Here is a 23,218-nt window from a genome sequence, read left to right on the forward strand (position 1 = left end):
TAAAGACTTCATTCAACCGGACCGTGTTAAACAGGCATTTGCCTTCGTTATCACCTCGTCGACACTTTTCCGCACAGGATTACATGGGGAGATCGTGTCCACCCTTGGATTTGTATTAGACAAAATATAGAGTCCCCTTCTAGAACCTCTGCAGATATGGTCGACACAGAAAAAAACTGTACAGTCAGATGAAACGTACTACCCAAAATCGAAAAATAATGCTGTTATGTGGTTAACAGGGCACTATACTGGTTACATTTCCCATAATCACAGTGGAGACGGTCTTACAGATTTAAAGGTCTACATAGAAATGGAATGTGTGAAAACGGACCATTAAGCACACCATGCAAAACAGTTCATCAAAGCGCTTAAAATAATTTTAAAAATATGGAGACAGGCAATGAAACACCTTTCAAAACTGTTCCTGAAACGGAAATAACTTCCCATTCACTCTAGCATCAATGTAAATGCTCTCACCTTCAGATGAACGCGTATGCAACACCTTAAACGCCTTGAGGCATCGTCGGCGAATACTAAGGCTGCGTTATTTGCGAGCACAACTGCACACAAATCACAAATTCCCAATTACGAAAGAAATAGAAGAGAGAAACTAGCGCCACCAAAACGCTAAAGTTATTGTGACATCAGTTCCCTGCTGAACTATGTTTACCTTACACACGTAAGTAAATTTCTCGCAATCCAGTTATCAATGACGCTGTTATATGTACATGATGTAAAAACTGTACCATCTTTTCACGTACCTGTTCCAGGAAATTACCTTATAGTATCCGGTTTTGACCTACAGTAATAAATATAGCAATAGAACCCAGATTCTGGAAAGAAATCAATCCGACGAATAATGAAATAATTTTAAATTACTTCAGGAATCAATTTATGTAACCCCAGTCCTTAGCTTTAAACCCTTTCAGTCCATGAACAGAGAGTTACGCTTTTCTCACGACCATTGTGACATAAAAGCAGACATTTTCACAACCACATATTTTATTATGGTTTTGCAAATGTTTACGTTAAGCAATGGCAAACTTTTTCTCTCGAAATGGCAAAACTTTTCGTCTCAGCATTGCAATATAAGCCTTTCACTGAAATTTCGGAGCATGAAGCCAGCTGATAGCGTTCGTTCACAAGTGGGACGCCGAGATTCGACTCGCGCCATCGGGGTTAGCAGACTCGGTGCTCCACTTATGCGACTTGTCCCGACTTAGCTCGACTGACGCTCCGCTGACGCTTGCAGAAAACTACATTAAGTATGATTCCCGCCTATAACTGACGGCGAGAGAGATGCATCATCTGTCCACTTCTCATCGAAGCACACTGTCACCAAGCAATGGCTGACGCTTCGAGCACGGCATGGAATTGCCAGGGAGGTGATGCAGCTAACGTTCCTGGTAAATGTGCTAACAGGGCACACACGTCCGTTGGAGTGTATACATATGATGGGGACCGGCTGTGACACAGCAGTCAACCAAAGTCAAAAAATGTGACTAATCGTACAGTGTTCCCAGTGTGTCGTTTACCACTTTGTGAGTGGATGCTGTTCTAAAGAGCGCAATTCCCATTTATCTGTAAGCAGCGCACGTGAGCGAATCTAATAGCAGGACTGTGTTACTACGATTGTACAGAGCAACTCTGTCAATACGCAGGTGTTTCAATCAGTAGAGCCATGGTAAACAGAGCGATTCGGAGCGATGTATCGTGTCTGTTACATAAATAATGAGTCTTTGATGTAATTGCTTCAGAGAAATATGAAAGTAAGCCTATCAGAAAAGTAACGCGAGACATGTAGCACGGGTCATGTCTTGCAGAATCTCTTACATCTGAGACCGTCACTTGCACAGCGTCCCTTTGGCGCAGAGGATAGCGCGTTGGACTTCTAATCCAAAGGTCGTGGGTTCGATCCCCACAAGGGACGGGCAATTTTTAAAAATGTGTGCCAATCACGAGATGGGAATTGACATATGGGTAACCACAAGCGTCTTCAAAAGGTGAAAATTGTTGTGACTTCAGTTCTATGCTTAAATATGTTAACCTTACACATACAAGCAAAATTCTCGTAGATCCATGACGCTGCTATGTGTAAATGCTGTAAAAGCGGAACCATATCTTCACGCCCCTGTTCACGGGAATTTTCTTTCAATACCCAATTTTTACCTACAGATAGAAATATAGCAATAGAACGCACATTTTGTACAGAAACAAATACAGTGAAGAGTGAAATAATTTTGTATTACTTCACGAGTCAATGTATGTAATCCCAGTCATGATCTTTAATTCTTCCAGCCCAAGGTGAGAGGGTTTCAGTTTTCTCGGCCACAAGTGAGAAAAGTAGACAGTTTCACAACAAGATATTGTACTATGGTTCCTTAACTGTTCCCAGTAAGCAATGGCACTCTGTATCTATAGAAACGGCGGCAATTTTCGCTTCAGCACAGGGGGCTTTTACTGGAGACTGCCAGGAGTGGACTTGGTGGATGCATGAAGGGAGAAGACCAGACACAGATGTCTGACGCTCCGCTGACGCTTGCAGAAAACTACATTAAGTATGATTCCCGCCTATAACTGACGGCGAGAGAGATGCATCATCTGTCCACTTCTCATCGAAGCACACTGTCACCAAGCAATGGCTGACGCTTCGAGCACGGCATGGAATTGCCAGGGAGGTGATGCAGCTAACGTTCCTGGTAAATGTGCTAACAGGGCACACACGTCCGTTGGAGTGTATACATATGATGGGGACCGGCTGTGACACAGCAGTCAACCAAAGTCAAAAAATGTGACTAATCGTACAGTGTTCCCAGTGTGTCGTTTACCACTTTGTGAGTGGATGCTGTTCTAAAGAGCGCAATTCCCATTTATCTGTAAGCAGCGCACGTGAGCGAATCTAATAGCAGGACTGTGTTACTACGATTGTACAGAGCAACTCTGTCAATACGCAGGTGTTTCAATCAGTAGAGCCATGGTAAACAGAGCGATTCGGAGCGATGTATCGTGTCTGTTACATAAATAATGAGTCTTTGATGTAATTGCTTCAGAGAAATATGAAAGTAAGCCTATCAGAAAAGTAACGCGAGACATGTAGCACGGGTCATGTCTTGCAGAATCTCTTACATCTGAGACCGTCACTTGCACAGCGTCCCTTTGGCGCAGAGGATAGCGCGTTGGACTTCTAATCCAAAGGTCGTGGGTTCGATCCCCACAAGGGACGGGCAATTTTTAAAAATGTGTGCCAATCACGAGATGGGAATTGACATATGGGTAACCACAAGCGTCTTCAAAAGGTGAAAATTGTTGTGACTTCAGTTCTATGCTTAAATATGTTAACCTTACACATACAAGCAAAATTCTCGTAGATCCATGACGCTGCTATGTGTAAATGCTGTAAAAGCGGAACCATATCTTCACGCCCCTGTTCACGGGAATTTTCTTTCAATACCCAATTTTTACCTACAGATAGAAATATAGCAATAGAACGCACATTTTGTACAGAAACAAATACAGTGAAGAGTGAAATAATTTTGTATTACTTCACGAGTCAATGTATGTAATCCCAGTCATGATCTTTAATTCTTCCAGCCCAAGGTGAGAGGGTTTCAGTTTTCTCGGCCACAAGTGAGAAAAGTAGACAGTTTCACAACAAGATATTGTACTATGGTTCCTTAACTGTTCCCAGTAAGCAATGGCACTCTGTATCTATAGAAACGGCGGCAATTTTCGCTTCAGCACAGGGGGCTTTTACTGGAGACTGCCAGGAGTGGACTTGGTGGATGCATGAAGGGAGAAGACCAGACACAGATGTCTGACGCTCCGCTGACGCTTGCAGAAAACTACATTAAGTATGATTCCCGCCTATAACTGACGGCGAGAGAGATGCATCATCTGTCCACTTCTCATCGAAGCACACTGTCACCAAGCAATGGCTGACGCTTCGAGCACGGCATGGAATTGCCAGGGAGGTGATGCAGCTAACGTTCCTGGTAAATGTGCTAACAGGGCACACACGTCCGTTGGAGTGTATACATATGATGGGGACCGGCTGTGACACAGCAGTCAACCAAAGTCAAAAAATGTGACTAATCGTACAGTGTTCCCAGTGTGTCGTTTACCACTTTGTGAGTGGATGCTGTTCTAAAGAGCGCAATTCCCATTTATCTGTAAGCAGCGCACGTGAGCGAATCTAATAGCAGGACTGTGTTACTACGATTGTACAGAGCAACTCTGTCAATACGCAGGTGTTTCAATCAGTAGAGCCATGGTAAACAGAGCGATTCGGAGCGATGTATCGTGTCTGTTACATAAATAATGAGTCTTTGATGTAATTGCTTCAGAGAAATATGAAAGTAAGCCTATCAGAAAAGTAACGCGAGACATGTAGCACGGGTCATGTCTTGCAGAATCTCTTACATCTGAGACCGTCACTTGCACAGCGTCCCTTTGGCGCAGAGGATAGCGCGTTGGACTTCTAATCCAAAGGTCGTGGGTTCGATCCCCACAAGGGACGGGCAATTTTTAAAAATGTGTGCCAATCACGAGATGGGAATTGACATATGGGTAACCACAAGCGTCTTCAAAAGGTGAAAATTGTTGTGACTTCAGTTCTATGCTTAAATATGTTAACCTTACACATACAAGCAAAATTCTCGTAGATCCATGACGCTGCTATGTGTAAATGCTGTAAAAGCGGAACCATATCTTCACGCCCCTGTTCACGGGAATTTTCTTTCAATACCCAATTTTTACCTACAGATAGAAATATAGCAATAGAACGCACATTTTGTACAGAAACAAATACAGTGAAGAGTGAAATAATTTTGTATTACTTCACGAGTCAATGTATGTAATCCCAGTCATGATCTTTAATTCTTCCAGCCCAAGGTGAGAGGGTTTCAGTTTTCTCGGCCACAAGTGAGAAAAGTAGACAGTTTCACAACAAGATATTGTACTATGGTTCCTTAACTGTTCCCAGTAAGCAATGGCACTCTGTATCTATAGAAACGGCGGCAATTTTCGCTTCAGCACAGGGGGCTTTTACTGGAGACTGCCAGGAGTGGACTTGGTGGATGCATGAAGGGAGAAGACCAGACACAGATGTCTGACGCTCCGCTGACGCTTGCAGAAAACTACATTAAGTATGATTCCCGCCTATAACTGACGGCGAGAGAGATGCATCATCTGTCCACTTCTCATCGAAGCACACTGTCACCAAGCAATGGCTGACGCTTCGAGCACGGCATGGAATTGCCAGGGAGGTGATGCAGCTAACGTTCCTGGTAAATGTGCTAACAGGGCACACACGTCCGTTGGAGTGTATACATATGATGGGGACCGGCTGTGACACAGCAGTCAACCAAAGTCAAAAAATGTGACTAATCGTACAGTGTTCCCAGTGTGTCGTTTACCACTTTGTGAGTGGATGCTGTTCTAAAGAGCGCAATTCCCATTTATCTGTAAGCAGCGCACGTGAGCGAATCTAATAGCAGGACTGTGTTACTACGATTGTACAGAGCAACTCTGTCAATACGCAGGTGTTTCAATCAGTAGAGCCATGGTAAACAGAGCGATTCGGAGCGATGTATCGTGTCTGTTACATAAATAATGAGTCTTTGATGTAATTGCTTCAGAGAAATATGAAAGTAAGCCTATCAGAAAAGTAACGCGAGACATGTAGCACGGGTCATGTCTTGCAGAATCTCTTACATCTGAGACCGTCACTTGCACAGCGTCCCTTTGGCGCAGAGGATAGCGCGTTGGACTTCTAATCCAAAGGTCGTGGGTTCGATCCCCACAAGGGACGGGCAATTTTTAAAAATGTGTGCCAATCACGAGATGGGAATTGACATATGGGTAACCACAAGCGTCTTCAAAAGGTGAAAATTGTTGTGACTTCAGTTCTATGCTTAAATATGTTAACCTTACACATACAAGCAAAATTCTCGTAGATCCATGACGCTGCTATGTGTAAATGCTGTAAAAGCGGAACCATATCTTCACGCCCCTGTTCACGGGAATTTTCTTTCAATACCCAATTTTTACCTACAGATAGAAATATAGCAATAGAACGCACATTTTGTACAGAAACAAATACAGTGAAGAGTGAAATAATTTTGTATTACTTCACGAGTCAATGTATGTAATCCCAGTCATGATCTTTAATTCTTCCAGCCCAAGGTGAGAGGGTTTCAGTTTTCTCGGCCACAAGTGAGAAAAGTAGACAGTTTCACAACAAGATATTGTACTATGGTTCCTTAACTGTTCCCAGTAAGCAATGGCACTCTGTATCTATAGAAACGGCGGCAATTTTCGCTTCAGCACAGGGGGCTTTTACTGGAGACTGCCAGGAGTGGACTTGGTGGATGCATGAAGGGAGAAGACCAGACACAGATGTCTGACGCTCCGCTGACGCTTGCAGAAAACTACATTAAGTATGATTCCCGCCTATAACTGACGGCGAGAGAGATGCATCATCTGTCCACTTCTCATCGAAGCACACTGTCACCAAGCAATGGCTGACGCTTCGAGCACGGCATGGAATTGCCAGGGAGGTGATGCAGCTAACGTTCCTGGTAAATGTGCTAACAGGGCACACACGTCCGTTGGAGTGTATACATATGATGGGGACCGGCTGTGACACAGCAGTCAACCAAAGTCAAAAAATGTGACTAATCGTACAGTGTTCCCAGTGTGTCGTTTACCACTTTGTGAGTGGATGCTGTTCTAAAGAGCGCAATTCCCATTTATCTGTAAGCAGCGCACGTGAGCGAATCTAATAGCAGGACTGTGTTACTACGATTGTACAGAGCAACTCTGTCAATACGCAGGTGTTTCAATCAGTAGAGCCATGGTAAACAGAGCGATTCGGAGCGATGTATCGTGTCTGTTACATAAATAATGAGTCTTTGATGTAATTGCTTCAGAGAAATATGAAAGTAAGCCTATCAGAAAAGTAACGCGAGACATGTAGCACGGGTCATGTCTTGCAGAATCTCTTACATCTGAGACCGTCACTTGCACAGCGTCCCTTTGGCGCAGAGGATAGCGCGTTGGACTTCTAATCCAAAGGTCGTGGGTTCGATCCCCACAAGGGACGGGCAATTTTTAAAAATGTGTGCCAATCACGAGATGGGAATTGACATATGGGTAACCACAAGCGTCTTCAAAAGGTGAAAATTGTTGTGACTTCAGTTCTATGCTTAAATATGTTAACCTTACACATACAAGCAAAATTCTCGTAGATCCATGACGCTGCTATGTGTAAATGCTGTAAAAGCGGAACCATATCTTCACGCCCCTGTTCACGGGAATTTTCTTTCAATACCCAATTTTTACCTACAGATAGAAATATAGCAATAGAACGCACATTTTGTACAGAAACAAATACAGTGAAGAGTGAAATAATTTTGTATTACTTCACGAGTCAATGTATGTAATCCCAGTCATGATCTTTAATTCTTCCAGCCCAAGGTGAGAGGGTTTCAGTTTTCTCGGCCACAAGTGAGAAAAGTAGACAGTTTCACAACAAGATATTGTACTATGGTTCCTTAACTGTTCCCAGTAAGCAATGGCACTCTGTATCTATAGAAACGGCGGCAATTTTCGCTTCAGCACAGGGGGCTTTTACTGGAGACTGCCAGGAGTGGACTTGGTGGATGCATGAAGGGAGAAGACCAGACACAGATGTCTGACGCTCCGCTGACGCTTGCAGAAAACTACATTAAGTATGATTCCCGCCTATAACTGACGGCGAGAGAGATGCATCATCTGTCCACTTCTCATCGAAGCACACTGTCACCAAGCAATGGCTGACGCTTCGAGCACGGCATGGAATTGCCAGGGAGGTGATGCAGCTAACGTTCCTGGTAAATGTGCTAACAGGGCACACACGTCCGTTGGAGTGTATACATATGATGGGGACCGGCTGTGACACAGCAGTCAACCAAAGTCAAAAAATGTGACTAATCGTACAGTGTTCCCAGTGTGTCGTTTACCACTTTGTGAGTGGATGCTGTTCTAAAGAGCGCAATTCCCATTTATCTGTAAGCAGCGCACGTGAGCGAATCTAATAGCAGGACTGTGTTACTACGATTGTACAGAGCAACTCTGTCAATACGCAGGTGTTTCAATCAGTAGAGCCATGGTAAACAGAGCGATTCGGAGCGATGTATCGTGTCTGTTACATAAATAATGAGTCTTTGATGTAATTGCTTCAGAGAAATATGAAAGTAAGCCTATCAGAAAAGTAACGCGAGACATGTAGCACGGGTCATGTCTTGCAGAATCTCTTACATCTGAGACCGTCACTTGCACAGCGTCCCTTTGGCGCAGAGGATAGCGCGTTGGACTTCTAATCCAAAGGTCGTGGGTTCGATCCCCACAAGGGACGGGCAATTTTTAAAAATGTGTGCCAATCACGAGATGGGAATTGACATATGGGTAACCACAAGCGTCTTCAAAAGGTGAAAATTGTTGTGACTTCAGTTCTATGCTTAAATATGTTAACCTTACACATACAAGCAAAATTCTCGTAGATCCATGACGCTGCTATGTGTAAAAGCGGAACCATATCTTCACGCCCCTGTTCACGGGAATTTTCTTTCAATACCCAATTTTTACCTACAGATAGAAATATAGCAATAGAACGCACATTTTGTACAGAAACAAATACAGTGAAGAGTGAAATAATTTTGTATTACTTCACGAGTCAATGTATGTAATCCCAGTCATGATCTTTAATTCTTCCAGCCCAAGGTGAGAGGGTTTCAGTTTTCTCGGCCACAAGTGAGAAAAGTAGACAGTTTCACAACAAGATATTGTACTATGGTTCCTTAACTGTTCCCAGTAAGCAATGGCACTCTGTATCTATAGAAACGGCGGCAATTTTCGCTTCAGCACAGGGGGCTTTTACTGGAGACTGCCAGGAGTGGGCTTGGTGGATGCATGAAGGGAGAAGACCAGACACAGATGTCTGACGCTCCGCTGACGCTTGCAGAAAACTACATTAAGTATGATTCCCGCCTATAACTGACGGCGAGAGAGATGCATCATCTGTCCACTTCTCATCGAAGCACACTGTCACCAAGCAATGGCTGACGCTTCGAGCACGGCATGGAATTGCCAGGGAGGTGATGCAGCTAACGTTCCTGGTAAATGTGCTAACAGGGCACACACGTCCGTTGGAGTGTATACATATGATGGGGACCGGCTGTGACACAGCAGTCAACCAAAGTCAAAAAATGTGACTAATCGTACAGTGTTCCCAGTGTGTCGTTTACCACTTTGTGAGTGGATGCTGTTCTAAAGAGCGCAATTCCCATTTATCTGTAAGCAGCGCACGTGAGCGAATCTAATAGCAGGACTGTGTTACTACGATTGTACAGAGCAACTCTGTCAATACGCAGGTGTTTCAATCAGTAGAGCCATGGTAAACAGAGCGATTCGGAGCGATGTATCGTGTCTGTTACATAAATAATGAGTCTTTGATGTAATTGCTTCAGAGAAATATGAAAGTAAGCCTATCAGAAAAGTAACGCGAGACATGTAGCACGGGTCATGTCTTGCAGAATCTCTTACATCTGAGACCGTCACTTGCACAGCGTCCCTTTGGCGCAGAGGATAGCGCGTTGGACTTCTAATCCAAAGGTCGTGGGTTCGATCCCCACAAGGGACGGGCAATTTTTAAAAATGTGTGCCAATCACGAGATGGGAATTGACATATGGGTAACCACAAGCGTCTTCAAAAGGTGAAAATTGTTGTGACTTCAGTTCTATGCTTAAATATGTTAACCTTACACATACAAGCAAAATTCTCGTAGATCCATGACGCTGCTATGTGTAAATGCTGTAAAAGCGGAACCATATCTTCACGCCCCTGTTCACGGGAATTTTCTTTCAATACCCAATTTTTACCTACAGATAGAAATATAGCAATAGAACGCACATTTTGTACAGAAACAAATACAGTGAAGAGTGAAATAATTTTGTATTACTTCACGAGTCAATGTATGTAATCCCAGTCATGATCTTTAATTCTTCCAGCCCAAGGTGAGAGGGTTTCAGTTTTCTCGGCCACAAGTGAGAAAAGTAGACAGTTTCACAACAAGATATTGTACTATGGTTCCTTAACTGTTCCCAGTAAGCAATGGCACTCTGTATCTATAGAAACGGCGGCAATTTTCGCTTCAGCACAGGGGGCTTTTACTGGAGACTGCCAGGAGTGGACTTGGTGGATGCATGAAGGGAGAAGACCAGACACAGATGTCTGACGCTCCGCTGACGCTTGCAGAAAACTACATTAAGTATGATTCCCGCCTATAACTGACGGCGAGAGAGATGCATCATCTGTCCACTTCTCATCGAAGCACACTGTCACCAAGCAATGGCTGACGCTTCGAGCACGGCATGGAATTGCCAGGGAGGTGATGCAGCTAACGTTCCTGGTAAATGTGCTAACAGGGCACACACGTCCGTTGGAGTGTATACATATGATGGGGACCGGCTGTGACACAGCAGTCAACCAAAGTCAAAAAATGTGACTAATCGTACAGTGTTCCCAGTGTGTCGTTTACCACTTTGTGAGTGGATGCTGTTCTAAAGAGCGCAATTCCCATTTATCTGTAAGCAGCGCACGTGAGCGAATCTAATAGCAGGACTGTGTTACTACGATTGTACAGAGCAACTCTGTCAATACGCAGGTGTTTCAATCAGTAGAGCCATGGTAAACAGAGCGATTCGGAGCGATGTATCGTGTCTGTTACATAAATAATGAGTCTTTGATGTAATTGCTTCAGAGAAATATGAAAGTAAGCCTATCAGAAAAGTAACGCGAGACATGTAGCACGGGTCATGTCTTGCAGAATCTCTTACATCTGAGACCGTCACTTGCACAGCGTCCCTTTGGCGCAGAGGATAGCCCGTTGGACTTCTAATCCAAAGGTCGTGGGTTCGATCCCCACAAGGGACGGGCAATTTTTAAAAATGTGTGCCAATCACGAGATGGGAATTGACATATGGGTAACCACAAGCGTCTTCAAAAGGTGAAAATTGTTGTGACTTCAGTTCTATGCTTAAATATGTTAACCTTACACATACAAGCAAAATTCTCGTAGATCCATGACGCTGCTATGTGTAAATGCTGTAAAAGCGGAACCATATCTTCACGCCCCTGTTCACGGGAATTTTCTTTCAATACCCAATTTTTACCTACAGATAGAAATATAGCAATAGAACGCACATTTTGTACAGAAACAAATACAGTGAAGAGTGAAATAATTTTGTATTACTTCACGAGTCAATGTATGTAATCCCAGTCATGATCTTTAATTCTTCCAGCCCAAGGTGAGAGGGTTTCAGTTTTCTCGGCCACAAGTGAGAAAAGTAGACAGTTTCACAACAAGATATTGTACTATGGTTCCTTAACTGTTCCCAGTAAGCAATGGCACTCTGTATCTATAGAAACGGCGGCAATTTTCGCTTCAGCACAGGGGGCTTTTACTGGAGACTGCCAGGAGTGGACTTGGTGGATGCATGAAGGGAGAAGACCAGACACAGATGTCTGACGCTCCGCTGACGCTTGCAGAAAACTACATTAAGTATGATTCCCGCCTATAACTGACGGCGAGAGAGATGCATCATCTGTCCACTTCTCATCGAAGCACACTGTCACCAAGCAATGGCTGACGCTTCGAGCACGGCATGGAATTGCCAGGGAGGTGATGCAGCTAACGTTCCTGGTAAATGTGCTAACAGGGCACACACGTCCGTTGGAGTGTATACATATGATGGGGACCGGCTGTGACACAGCAGTCAACCAAAGTCAAAAAATGTGACTAATCGTACAGTGTTCCCAGTGTGTCGTTTACCACTTTGTGAGTGGATGCTGTTCTAAAGAGCGCAATTCCCATTTATCTGTAAGCAGCGCACGTGAGCGAATCTAATAGCAGGACTGTGTTACTACGATTGTACAGAGCAACTCTGTCAATACGCAGGTGTTTCAATCAGTAGAGCCATGGTAAACAGAGCGATTCGGAGCGATGTATCGTGTCTGTTACATAAATAATGAGTCTTTGATGTAATTGCTTCAGAGAAATATGAAAGTAAGCCTATCAGAAAAGTAACGCGAGACATGTAGCACGGGTCATGTCTTGCAGAATCTCTTACATCTGAGACCGTCACTTGCACAGCGTCCCTTTGGCGCAGAGGATAGCGCGTTGGACTTCTAATCCAAAGGTCGTGGGTTCGATCCCCACAAGGGACGGGCAATTTTTAAAAATGTGTGCCAATCACGAGATGGGAATTGACATATGGGTAACCACAAGCGTCTTCAAAAGGTGAAAATTGTTGTGACTTCAGTTCTATGCTTAAATATGTTAACCTTACACATACAAGCAAAATTCTCGTAGATCCATGACGCTGCTATGTGTAAATGCTGTAAAAGCGGAACCATATCTTCACGCCCCTGTTCACGGGAATTTTCTTTCAATACCCAATTTTTACCTACAGATAGAAATATAGCAATAGAACGCACATTTTGTACAGAAACAAATACAGTGAAGAGTGAAATAATTTTGTATTACTTCACGAGTCAATGTATGTAATCCCAGTCATGATCTTTAATTCTTCCAGCCCAAGGTGAGAGGGTTTCAGTTTTCTCGGCCACAAGTGAGAAAAGTAGACAGTTTCACAACAAGATATTGTACTATGGTTCCTTAACTGTTCCCAGTAAGCAATGGCACTCTGTATCTATAGAAACGGCGGCAATTTTCGCTTCAGCACAGGGGGCTTTTACTGGAGACTGCCAGGAGTGGACTTGGTGGATGCATGAAGGGAGAAGACCAGACACAGATGTCTGACGCTCCGCTGACGCTTGCAGAAAACTACATTAAGTATGATTCCCGCCTATAACTGACGGCGAGAGAGATGCATCATCTGTCCACTTCTCATCGAAGCACACTGTCACCAAGCAATGGCTGACGCTTCGAGCACGGCATGGAATTGCCAGGGAGGTGATGCAGCTAACGTTCCTGGTAAATGTGCTAACAGGGCACACACGTCCGTTGGAGTGTATACATATGATGGGGACCGGCTGTGACACAGCAGTCAACCAAAGTCAAAAAATGTGACTAATCGTACAGTGTTCCCAGTGTGTCGTTTACCACTTTGTGAGTGGATGCTGTTCTAAAGAGCGCAATTCCCATTTATCTGTAAGCAGCGCACGTGAGCGAATCTAATAGCAGGACTGTGTTACTACGATTGTACAGAGCAACTCTGTCAATACGCAGGTGTTTCAATCAGTAGAGCCATGGTAAACAGAGCGATTCGGAGCGATGTATCGTGTCTGTTACATAAATAATGAGTCTTTGATGTAATTGCTTCAGAGAAATATGAAAGTAAGCCTATCAGAAAAGTAACGCGAGACATGTAGCACGGGTCATGTCTTGCAGAATCTCTTACATCTGAGACCGTCACTTGCACAGCGTCCCTTTGGCGCAGAGGATAGCGCGTTGGACTTCTAATCCAAAGGTCGTGGGTTCGATCCCCACAAGGGACGGGCAATTTTTAAAAATGTGTGCCAATCACGAGATGGGAATTGACATATGGGTAACCACAAGCGTCTTCAAAAGGTGAAAATTGTTGTGACTTCAGTTCTATGCTTAAATATGTTAACCTTACACATACAAGCAAAATTCTCGTAGATCCATGACGCTGCTATGTGTAAATGCTGTAAAAGCGGAACCATATCTTCACGCCCCTGTTCACGGGAATTTTCTTTCAATACCCAATTTTTACCTACAGATAGAAATATAGCAATAGAACGCACATTTTGTACAGAAACAAATACAGTGAAGAGTGAAATAATTTTGTATTACTTCACGAGTCAATGTATGTAATCCCAGTCATGATCTTTAATTCTTCCAGCCCAAGGTGAGAGGGTTTCAGTTTTCTCGGCCACAAGTGAGAAAAGTAGACAGTTTCACAACAAGATATTGTACTATGGTTCCTTAACTGTTCCCAGTAAGCAATGGCACTCTGTATCTATAGAAACGGCGGCAATTTTCGCTTCAGCACAGGGGGCTTTTACTGGAGACTGCCAGGAGTGGACTTGGTGGATGCATGAAGGGAGAAGACCAGACACAGATGTCTGACGCTCCGCTGACGCTTGCAGAAAACTACATTAAGTATGATTCCCGCCTATAACTGACGGCGAGAGAGATGCATCATCTGTCCACTTCTCATCGAAGCACACTGTCACCAAGCAATGGCTGACGCTTCGAGCACGGCATGGAATTGCCAGGGAGGTGATGCAGCTAACGTTCCTGGTAAATGTGCTAACAGGGCACACACGTCCGTTGGAGTGTATACATATGATGGGGACCGGCTGTGACACAGCAGTCAACCAAAGTCAAAAAATGTGACTAATCGTACAGTGTTCCCAGTGTGTCGTTTACCACTTTGTGAGTGGATGCTGTTCTAAAGAGCGCAATTCCCATTTATCTGTAAGCAGCGCACGTGAGCGAATCTAATAGCAGGACTGTGTTACTACGATTGTACAGAGCAACTCTGTCAATACGCAGGTGTTTCAATCAGTAGAGCCATGGTAAACAGAGCGATTCGGAGCGATGTATCGTGTCTGTTACATAAATAATGAGTCTTTGATGTAATTGCTTCAGAGAAATATGAAAGTAAGCCTATCAGAAAAGTAACGCGAGACATGTAGCACGGGTCATGTCTTGCAGAATCTCTTACATCTGAGACCGTCACTTGCACAGCGTCCCTTTGGCGCAGAGGATAGCGCGTTGGACTTCTAATCCAAAGGTCGTGGGTTCGATCCCCACAAGGGACGGGCAATTTTTAAAAATGTGTGCCAATCACGAGATGGGAATTGACATATGGGTAACCACAAGCGTCTTCAAAAGGTGAAAATTGTTGTGACTTCAGTTCTATGCTTAAATATGTTAACCTTACACATACAAGCAAAATTCTCGTAGATCCATGACGCTGCTATGTGTAAATGCTGTAAAAGCGGAACCATATCTTCACGCCCCTGTTCACGGGAATTTTCTTTCAATACCCAATTTTTACCTACAGATAGAAATATAGCAATAGAACGCACATTTTGTACAGAAACAAATACAGTGAAGAGTGAAATAATTTTGTATTACTTCACGAGTCAATGTATGTAATCCCAGTCATGATCTTTAATTCTTCCAGCCCAAGGTGAGAGGGTTTCAGTTTTCTCGGCCACAAGTGAGAAAAGTAGACAGTTTCACAACAAGATATTGTACTATGGTTCCTTAACTGTTCCCAGTAAGCAATGGCACTCTGTATCTATAGAAACGGCGGCAATTTTCGCTTCAGCACAGGGGGCTTTTACTGGAGACTGCCAGGAGTGGACTTGGTGGATGCATGAAGGGAGAAGACCAGACACAGATGTCTGACGCTCCGCTGACGCTTGCAGAAAACTACATTAAGTATGATTCCCGCCTATAACTGACGGCGAGAGAGATGCATCATCTGTCCACTTCTCATCGAAGCACACTGTCACCAAGCAATGGCTGACGCTTCGAGCACGGCATGGAATTGCCAGGGAGGTGATGCAGCTAACGTTCCTGGTAAATGTGCTAACAGGGCACACACGTCCGTTGGAGTGTATACATATGATGGGGACCGGCTGTGACACAGCAGTCAACCAAAGTCAAAAAATGTGACTAATCGTACAGTGTTCCCAGTGTGTCGTTTACCACTTTGTGAGTGGATGCTGTTCTAAAGAGCGCAATTCCCATTTATCTGTAAGCAGCGCACGTGAGCGAATCTAATAGCAGGACTGTGTTACTACGATTGTACAGAGCAACTCTGTCAATACGCAGGTGTTTCAATCAGTAGAGCCATGGTAAACAGAGCGATTCGGAGCGATGTATCGTGTCTGTTACATAAATAATGAGTCTTTGATGTAATTGCTTCAGAGAAATATGAAAGTAAGCCTATCAGAAAAGTAACGCGAGACATGTAGCACGGGTCATGTCTTGCAGAATCTCTTACATCTGAGACCGTCACTTGCACAGCGTCCCTTTGGCGCAGAGGATAGCGCGTTGGACTTCTAATCCAAAGGTCGTGGGTTCGATCCCCACAAGGGACGGGCAATTTTTAAAAATGTGTGCCAATCACGAGATGGGAATTGACATATGGGTAACCACAAGCGTCTTCAAAAGGTGAAAATTGTTGTGACTTCAGTTCTATGCTTAAATATGTTAACCTTACACATACAAGCAAAATTCTCGTAGATCCATGACGCTGCTATGTGTAAATGCTGTAAAAGCGGAACCATATCTTCACGCCCCTGTTCACGGGAATTTTCTTTCAATACCCAATTTTTACCTACAGATAGAAATATAGCAATAGAACGCACATTTTGTACAGAAACAAATACAGTGAAGAGTGAAATAATTTTGTATTACTTCACGAGTCAATGTATGTAATCCCAGTCATGATCTTTAATTCTTCCAGCCCAAGGTGAGAGGGTTTCAGTTTTCTCGGCCACAAGTGAGAAAAGTAGACAGTTTCACAACAAGATATTGTACTATGGTTCCTTAACTGTTCCCAGTAAGCAATGGCACTCTGTATCTATAGAAACGGCGGCAATTTTCGCTTCAGCACAGGGGGCTTTTACTGGAGACTGCCAGGAGTGGACTTGGTGGATGCATGAAGGGAGAAGACCAGACACAGATGTCTGACGCTCCGCTGACGCTTGCAGAAAACTACATTAAGTATGATTCCCGCCTATAACTGACGGCGAGAGAGATGCATCATCTGTCCACTTCTCATCGAAGCACACTGTCACCAAGCAATGGCTGACGCTTCGAGCACGGCATGGAATTGCCAGGGAGGTGATGCAGCTAACGTTCCTGGTAAATGTGCTAACAGGGCACACACGTCCGTTGGAGTGTATACATATGATGGGGACCGGCTGTGACACAGCAGTCAACCAAAGTCAAAAAATGTGACTAATCGTACAGTGTTCCCAGTGTGTCGTTTACCACTTTGTGAGTGGATGCTGTTCTAAAGAGCGCAATTCCCATTTATCTGTAAGCAGCGCACGTGAGCGAATCTAATAGCAGGACTGTGTTACTACGATTGTACAGAGCAACTCTGTCAATACGCAGGTGTTTCAATCAGTAGAGCCATGGTAAACAGAGCGATTCGGAGCGATGTATCGTGTCTGTTACATAAATAATGAGTCTTTGATGTAATTGCTTCAGAGAAATATGAAAGTAAGCCTATCAGAAAAGTAACGCGAGACATGTAGCACGGGTCATGTCTTGCAGAATCTCTTACATCTGAGACCGTCACTTGCACAGCGTCCCTTTGGCGCAGAGGATAGCGCGTTGGACTTCTAATCCAAAGGTCGTGGGTTCGATCCCCACAAGGGACGGGCAATTTTTAAAAATGTGTGCCAATCACGAGATGGGAATTGACATATGGGTAACCACAAGCGTCTTCAAAAGGTGAAAATTGTTGTGACTTCAGTTCTATGCTTAAATATGTTAACCTTACACATACAAGCAAAATTCTCGTAGATCCATGACGCTGCTATGTGTAAATGCTGTAAAAGCGGAACCATATCTTCACGCCCCTGTTCACGGGAATTTTCTTTCAATACCCAATTTTTACCTACAGATAGAAATATAGCAATAGAACGCACATTTTGTACAGAAACAAATACAGTGAAGAGTGAAATAATTTTGTATTACTTCACGAGTCAATGTATGTAATCCCAGTCATGATCTTTAATTCTTCCAGCCCAAGGTGAGAGGGTTTCAGTTTTCTCGGCCACAAGTGAGAAAAGTAGACAGTTTCACAACAAGATATTGTACTATGGTTCCTTAACTGTTCCCAGTAAGCAATGGCACTCTGTATCTATAGAAACGGCGGCAATTTTCGCTTCAGCACAGGGGGCTTTTACTGGAGACTGCCAGGAGTGGACTTGGTGGATGCATGAAGGGAGAAGACCAGACACAGATGTCTGACGCTCCGCTGACGCTTGCAGAAAACTACATTAAGTATGATTCCCGCCTATAACTGACGGCGAGAGAGATGCATCATCTGTCCACTTCTCATCGAAGCACACTGTCACCAAGCAATGGCTGACGCTTCGAGCACGGCATGGAATTGCCAGGGAGGTGATGCAGCTAACGTTCCTGGTAAATGTGCTAACAGGGCACACACGTCCGTTGGAGTGTATACATATGATGGGGACCGGCTGTGACACAGCAGTCAACCAAAGTCAAAAAATGTGACTAATCGTACAGTGTTCCCAGTGTGTCGTTTACCACTTTGTGAGTGGATGCTGTTCTAAAGAGCGCAATTCCCATTTATCTGTAAGCAGCGCACGTGAGCGAATCTAATAGCAGGACTGTGTTACTACGATTGTACAGAGCAACTCTGTCAATACGCAGGTGTTTCAATCAGTAGAGCCATGGTAAACAGAGCGATTCGGAGCGATGTATCGTGTCTGTTACATAAATAATGAGTCTTTGATGTAATTGCTTCAGAGAAATATGAAAGTAAGCCTATCAGAAAAGTAACGCGAGACATGTAGCACGGGTCATGTCTTGCAGAATCTCTTACATCTGAGACCGTCACTTGCACAGCGTCCCTTTGGCGCAGAGGATAGCGCGTTGGACTTCTAATCCAAAGGTCGTGGGTTCGATCCCCACAAGGGACGGGCAATTTTTAAAAATGTGTGCCAATCACGAGATGGGAATTGACATATGGGTAACCACAAGCGTCTTCAAAAGGTGAAAATTGTTGTGACTTCAGTTCTATGCTTAAATATGTTAACCTTACACATACAAGCAAAATTCTCGTAGATCCATGACGCTGCTATGTGTAAATGCTGTAAAAGCGGAACCATATCTTCACGCCCCTGTTCACGGGAATTTTCTTTCAATACCCAATTTTTACCTACAGATAGAAATATAGCAATAGAACGCACATTTTGTACAGAAACAAATACAGTGAAGAGTGAAATAATTTTGTATTACTTCACGAGTCAATGTATGTAATCCCAGTCATGATCTTTAATTCTTCCAGCCCAAGGTGAGAGGGTTTCAGTTTTCTCGGCCACAAGTGAGAAAAGTAGACAGTTTCACAACAAGATATTGTACTATGGTTCCTTAACTGTTCCCAGTAAGCAATGGCACTCTGTATCTATAGAAACGGCGGCAATTTTCGCTTCAGCACAGGGGGCTTTTACTGGAGACTGCCAGGAGTGGACTTGGTGGATGCATGAAGGGAGAAGACCAGACACAGATGTCTGACGCTCCGCTGACGCTTGCAGAAAACTACATTAAGTATGATTCCCGCCTATAACTGACGGCGAGAGAGATGCATCATCTGTCCACTTCTCATCGAAGCACACTGTCACCAAGCAATGGCTGACGCTTCGAGCACGGCATGGAATTGCCAGGGAGGTGATGCAGCTAACGTTCCTGGTAAATGTGCTAACAGGGCACACACGTCCGTTGGAGTGTATACATATGATGGGGACCGGCTGTGACACAGCAGTCAACCAAAGTCAAAAAATGTGACTAATCGTACAGTGTTCCCAGTGTGTCGTTTAGCACTTTGTGAGTGGATGCTGTTCTAAAGAGCGCAATTCCCATTTATCTGTAAGCAGCGCACGTGAGCGAATCTAATAGCAGGACTGTGTTACTACGATTGTACAGAGCAACTCTGTCAATACGCAGGTGTTTCAATCAGTAGAGCCATGGTAAACAGAGCGATTCGGAGCGATGTATCGTGTCTGTTACATAAATAATGAGTCTTTGATGTAATTGCTTCAGAGAAATATGAAAGTAAGCCTATCAGAAAAGTAACGCGAGACATGTAGCACGGGTCATGTCTTGCAGAATCTCTTACATCTGAGACCGTCACTTGCACAGCGTCCCTTTGGCGCAGAGGATAGCGCGTTGGACTTCTAATCCAAAGGTCGTGGGTTCGATCCCCACAAGGGACGGGCAATTTTTAAAAATGTGTGCCAATCACGAGATGGGAATTGACATATGGGTAACCACAAGCGTCTTCAAAAGGTGAAAATTGTTGTGACTTCAGTTCTATGCTTAAATATGTTAACCTTACACATACAAGCAAAATTCTCGTAGATCCATGACGCTGCTATGTGTAAAAGCGGAACCATATCTTCACGCCCCTGTTCACGGGAATTTTCTTTCAATACCCAATTTTTACCTACAGATAGAAATATAGCAATAGAACGCACATTTTGTACAGAAACAAATACAGTGAAGAGTGAAATAATTTTGTATTACTTCACGAGTCAATGTATGTAATCCCAGTCATGATCTTTAATTCTTCCAGCCCAAGGTGAGAGGGTTTCAGTTTTCTCGGCCACAAGTGAGAAAAGTAGACAGTTTCACAACAAGATATTGTACTATGGTTCCTTAACTGTTCCCAGTAAGCAATGGCACTCTGTATCTATAGAAACGGCGGCAATTTTCGCTTCAGCACAGGGGGCTTTTACTGGAGACTGCCAGGAGTGGGCTTGGTGGATGCATGAAGGGAGAAGACCAGACACAGATGTCTGACGCTCCGCTGACGCTTGCAGAAAACTACATTAAGTATGATTCCCGCCTATAACTGACGGCGAGAGAGATGCATCATCTGTCCACTTCTCATCGAAGCACACTGTCACCAAGCAATGGCTGACGCTTCGAGCACGGCATGGAATTGCCAGGGAGGTGATGCAGCTAACGTTCCTGGTAAATGTGCTAACAGGGCACACACGTCCGTTGGAGTGTATACATATGATGGGGACCGGCTGTGACACAGCAGTCAACCAAAGTCAAAAAATGTGACTAATCGTACAGTGTTCCCAGTGTGTCGTTTACCACTTTGTGAGTGGATGCTGTTCTAAAGAGCGCAATTCCCATTTATCTGTAAGCAGCGCACGTGAGCGAATCTAATAGCAGGACTGTGTTACTACGATTGTACAGAGCAACTCTGTCAATACGCAGGTGTTTCAATCAGTAGAGCCATGGTAAACAGAGCGATTCGGAGCGATGTATCGTGTCTGTTACATAAATAATGAGTCTTTGATGTAATTGCTTCAGAGAAATATGAAAGTAAGCCTATCAGAAAAGTAACGCGAGACATGTAGCACGGGTCATGTCTTGCAGAATCTCTTACATCTGAGACCGTCACTTGCACAGCGTCCCTTTGGCGCAGAGGATAGCGCGTTGGACTTCTAATCCAAAGGTCGTGGGTTCGATCCCCACAAGGGACGGGCAATTTTTAAAAATGTGTGCCAATCACGAGATGGGAATTGACATATGGGTAACCACAAGCGTCTTCAAAAGGTGAAAATTGTTGTGACTTCAGTTCTATGCTTAAATATGTTAACCTTACACATACAAGCAAAATTCTCGTAGATCCATGACGCTGCTATGTGTAAATGCTGTAAAAGCGGAACCATATCTTCACGCCCCTGTTCACGGGAATTTTCTTTCAATACCCAATTTTTACCTACAGATAGAAATATAGCAATAGAACGCACATTTTGTACAGAAACAAATACAGTGAAGAGTGAAATAATTTTGTATTACTTCACGAGTCAATGTATGTAATCCCAGTCATGATCTTTAATTCTTCCAGCCCAAGGTGAGAGGGTTTCAGTTTTCTCGGCCACAAGTGAGAAAAGTAGACAGTTTCACAACAAGATATTGTACTATGGTTCCTTAACTGTTCCCAGTAAGCAATGGCACTCTGTATCTATAGAAACGGCGGCAATTTTCGCTTCAGCACAGGGGGCTTTTACTGGAGACTGCCAGGAGTGGACTTGGTGGATGCATGAAGGGAGAAGACCAGACACAGATGTCTGACGCTCCGCTGACGCTTGCAGAAAACTACATTAAGTATGATTCCCGCCTATAACTGACGGCGAGAGAGATGCATCATCTGTCCACTTCTCATCGAAGCACACTGTCACCAAGCAATGGCTGACGCTTCGAGCACGGCATGGAATTGCCAGGGAGGTGATGCAGCTAACGTTCCTGGTAAATGTGCTAACAGGGCACACACGTCCGTTGGAGTGTATACATATGATGGGGACCGGCTGTGACACAGCAGTCAACCAAAGTCAAAAAATGTGACTAATCGTACAGTGTTCCCAGTGTGTCGTTTACCACTTTGTGAGTGGATGCTGTTCTAAAGAGCGCAATTCCCATTTATCTGTAAGCAGCGCACGTGAGCGAATCTAATAGCAGGACTGTGTTACTACGATTGTACAGAGCAACTCTGTCAATACGCAGGTGTTTCAATCAGTAGAGCCATGGTAAACAGAGCGATTCGGAGCGATGTATCGTGTCTGTTACATAAATAATGAGTCTTTGATGTAATTGCTTCAGAGAAATATGAAAGTAAGCCTATCAGAAAAGTAACGCGAGACATGTAGCACGGGTCATGTCTTGCAGAATCTCTTACATCTGAGACCGTCACTTGCACAGCGTCCCTTTGGCGCAGAGGATAGCCCGTTGGACTTCTAATCCAAAGGTCGTGGGTTCGATCCCCACAAGGGACGGGCAATTTTTAAAAATGTGTGCCAATCACGAGATGGGAATTGACATATGGGTAACCACAAGCGTCTTCAAAAGGTGAAAATTGTTGTGACTTCAGTTCTATGCTTAAATATGTTAACCTTACACATACAAGCAAAATTCTCGTAGATCCATGACGCTGCTATGTGTAAATGCTGTAAAAGCGGAACCATATCTTCACGCCCCTGTTCACGGGAATTTTCTTTCAATACCCAATTTTTACCTACAGATAGAAATATAGCAATAGAACGCACATTTTGTACAGAAACAAATACAGTGAAGAGTGAAATAATTTTGTATTACTTCACGAGTCAATGTATGTAATCCCAGTCATGATCTTTAATTCTTCCAGCCCAAGGTGAGAGGGTTTCAGTTTTCTCGGCCACAAGTGAGAAAAGTAGACAGTTTCACAACAAGATATTGTACTATGGTTCCTTAACTGTTCCCAGTAAGCAATGGCACTCTGTATCTATAGAAACGGCGGCAATTTTCGCTTCAGCACAGGGGGCTTTTACTGGAGACTGCCAGGAGTGGACTTGGTGGATGCATGAAGGGAGAAGACCAGACACAGATGTCTGACGCTCCGCTGACGCTTGCAGAAA

General features: G+C 44.0%; 17 non-coding genes across 17 annotated transcripts; all 17 read left to right on the plus strand.

Annotated features, from left to right (window-relative positions):
- Positions 1-1,857: 1,857 nt before the first annotated feature.
- Positions 1,858-1,930, plus strand: Trnar-ucu (transfer RNA arginine (anticodon UCU)). The gene has a single exon. It is a non-coding gene; the product is annotated as a tRNA-Arg (tRNA).
- A 1,220-nt stretch (positions 1,931-3,150) lies between these two features.
- Trnar-ucu (transfer RNA arginine (anticodon UCU)) lies at positions 3,151-3,223 on the plus strand. The gene has a single exon. It is a non-coding gene; the product is annotated as a tRNA-Arg (tRNA).
- A 1,220-nt stretch (positions 3,224-4,443) lies between these two features.
- Positions 4,444-4,516, plus strand: Trnar-ucu (transfer RNA arginine (anticodon UCU)). The gene has a single exon. It is a non-coding gene; the product is annotated as a tRNA-Arg (tRNA).
- A 1,220-nt stretch (positions 4,517-5,736) lies between these two features.
- On the plus strand, positions 5,737-5,809 carry Trnar-ucu (transfer RNA arginine (anticodon UCU)). The gene has a single exon. It is a non-coding gene; the product is annotated as a tRNA-Arg (tRNA).
- A 1,220-nt stretch (positions 5,810-7,029) lies between these two features.
- Trnar-ucu (transfer RNA arginine (anticodon UCU)) lies at positions 7,030-7,102 on the plus strand. The gene has a single exon. It is a non-coding gene; the product is annotated as a tRNA-Arg (tRNA).
- Positions 7,103-8,322: 1,220 nt separating this feature from the next.
- Trnar-ucu (transfer RNA arginine (anticodon UCU)) lies at positions 8,323-8,395 on the plus strand. The gene has a single exon. It is a non-coding gene; the product is annotated as a tRNA-Arg (tRNA).
- A 1,211-nt stretch (positions 8,396-9,606) lies between these two features.
- Trnar-ucu (transfer RNA arginine (anticodon UCU)) lies at positions 9,607-9,679 on the plus strand. The gene has a single exon. It is a non-coding gene; the product is annotated as a tRNA-Arg (tRNA).
- Positions 9,680-10,899: 1,220 nt separating this feature from the next.
- Positions 10,900-10,972, plus strand: Trnar-ucu (transfer RNA arginine (anticodon UCU)). Its single transcript has one exon. It is a non-coding gene; the product is annotated as a tRNA-Arg (tRNA).
- A 1,220-nt stretch (positions 10,973-12,192) lies between these two features.
- Trnar-ucu (transfer RNA arginine (anticodon UCU)) lies at positions 12,193-12,265 on the plus strand. The gene has a single exon. It is a non-coding gene; the product is annotated as a tRNA-Arg (tRNA).
- A 1,220-nt stretch (positions 12,266-13,485) lies between these two features.
- On the plus strand, positions 13,486-13,558 carry Trnar-ucu (transfer RNA arginine (anticodon UCU)). Its single transcript has one exon. It is a non-coding gene; the product is annotated as a tRNA-Arg (tRNA).
- Positions 13,559-14,778: 1,220 nt separating this feature from the next.
- On the plus strand, positions 14,779-14,851 carry Trnar-ucu (transfer RNA arginine (anticodon UCU)). The gene has a single exon. It is a non-coding gene; the product is annotated as a tRNA-Arg (tRNA).
- Positions 14,852-16,071: 1,220 nt separating this feature from the next.
- Trnar-ucu (transfer RNA arginine (anticodon UCU)) lies at positions 16,072-16,144 on the plus strand. Its single transcript has one exon. It is a non-coding gene; the product is annotated as a tRNA-Arg (tRNA).
- Positions 16,145-17,364: 1,220 nt separating this feature from the next.
- Positions 17,365-17,437, plus strand: Trnar-ucu (transfer RNA arginine (anticodon UCU)). Its single transcript has one exon. It is a non-coding gene; the product is annotated as a tRNA-Arg (tRNA).
- Positions 17,438-18,657: 1,220 nt separating this feature from the next.
- Positions 18,658-18,730, plus strand: Trnar-ucu (transfer RNA arginine (anticodon UCU)). The gene has a single exon. It is a non-coding gene; the product is annotated as a tRNA-Arg (tRNA).
- Positions 18,731-19,950: 1,220 nt separating this feature from the next.
- Trnar-ucu (transfer RNA arginine (anticodon UCU)) lies at positions 19,951-20,023 on the plus strand. The gene has a single exon. It is a non-coding gene; the product is annotated as a tRNA-Arg (tRNA).
- Positions 20,024-21,234: 1,211 nt separating this feature from the next.
- On the plus strand, positions 21,235-21,307 carry Trnar-ucu (transfer RNA arginine (anticodon UCU)). Its single transcript has one exon. It is a non-coding gene; the product is annotated as a tRNA-Arg (tRNA).
- A 1,220-nt stretch (positions 21,308-22,527) lies between these two features.
- Positions 22,528-22,600, plus strand: Trnar-ucu (transfer RNA arginine (anticodon UCU)). The gene has a single exon. It is a non-coding gene; the product is annotated as a tRNA-Arg (tRNA).
- The last annotated feature ends 618 nt before the right edge of the window (positions 22,601-23,218 follow it).

This window comes from Schistocerca cancellata, chromosome 1 (assembly GCF_023864275.1).
Source record: "Schistocerca cancellata isolate TAMUIC-IGC-003103 chromosome 1, iqSchCanc2.1, whole genome shotgun sequence".
NCBI classification, from domain to species: domain Eukaryota; kingdom Metazoa; phylum Arthropoda; class Insecta; order Orthoptera; family Acrididae; genus Schistocerca; species Schistocerca cancellata.